Genomic DNA, 1,590 nt, shown 5'->3' with positions numbered 1-1,590 from the left:
GTTTTGTAAAATAAAAAAAAATTAAAGACATAGTTTTGAAAGAATAATTCTGGGGTTTTGGGGGGGATATGCCCCTCGTATTGCTGTGGTTTGGTATTTTTTACCAGGTCCTGTGAGCCTGTGTATCACAGAGAGAAAGGGTTTCTGAGCCAGCCCCACAAATATGTACATGCTATATATTCCACTCTATGTAAACAATATAGTATATATTCTACTGTATGTAAAAATATACATGGTATATATTCCACTCTATGTAAATATAGATAGTATATATTCTACTGTATGTCAACAAATATAGTATATATTCTACTCTATGTAAATCTATACAATCTATTGTGCATATAGTTTGAAACAATATATAAAGAATATATTTTGTATATAAGATTTATTTAAATCATTTGTTATATATAATATGCATGTTATGTTATATAACACAAGTGTAGTTTATATAATAGATGATGCTGTTACATAGCATGTAATATATTATACTATAGATAGTATCTAATGGTTTATATAATGTACATTACCTATAACTTACATTTGCTTCATATTATATGTTATATAATTGTATTTATGTAAAATATATCTAAATATTTACTAAGTGCATATTTAAAGATGTTAAGCATAATAACATGCTAAAATAAAGTAAATCGTATGGATAATATGACACCTTTAAAAACAAAATGGAAATGTATGCATTTTATAAAACACATGTAACACAATGTATGTATACTATATGTAACGTAACATACATGTAACCTAATATATATGTAACACAATATATGACACATGTAATGACGTAGCCCGCGACGACACATGATGTCTGTCACGTGTAGTTGTTTCTGCCAATCACGTCTATGTCCGTGTCGGGATGGCGTGCACTGCACATGTGCACCTGCCCAGCGGCCACGTGTTGTTGTCTCCTCCACCCTTGGCGAAGTGCACACACTGAGCCTTGCGTCCATGGGGACGCCTGGCGTGGGCTCGCCGAGGTCCTGCTGCCTGTCCACCCGCAGAGCGCCCTCCGTGCCCTGCACACCGCCCTCCGCTGCATTGCACACTGTCCTCTGTTGCATTGCACACCATCCTGCACACCGCCGTCTGCTGCATTGCACACCGCCCTGCACACCGCCCTCTCCTGCATTGCACACCGTACTCTGCTGCATTGCACACCGTGGCCCTGCACAACACCCTCCGCTGCATTGCACACCATCCTCTGCTGCATTGCACACTGCCCTGCACACACCCCTCCGCTACATTGCACACCACCCTCTGCTGTATTGCACACTGCATTGCACACAGCCCTGCACACTGCCCTCTGCTGCATTGCACACCGCCCTGCGCTGCCCTGCACACCGCCGTCCACGGGCCCCAAGGGGCCCGAGAACCATGCCCTGCAAGCAGCCAGCTGTGAGGCCGAGAGGAGACTCGCGTGGCCTGACGCCCCTCTCGTCAGTCAATCATCCACCACCCAGCCAGTCACTGGACATCTGCACTCAGGGCGTGGGGAGGAGGCAGCTGCGGGGACGACTAGAGGGGCCCCGAGCCAGGCGCTGACCCTCTGGGGCCTTGGGGCGCTCTCCAGGCAGT

This window comes from Echinops telfairi, unplaced genomic scaffold (genome assembly GCF_000313985.2).
Source record: "Echinops telfairi isolate 266 unplaced genomic scaffold, ASM31398v2 ScPeMD7_53;HRSCAF=182, whole genome shotgun sequence".
NCBI classification, from domain to species: Eukaryota; Metazoa; Chordata; class Mammalia; order Afrosoricida; family Tenrecidae; genus Echinops; species Echinops telfairi.
The sequence above is the reverse complement of the archived record's forward strand: the minus strand, read 5'-3'. Positions refer to the sequence as shown.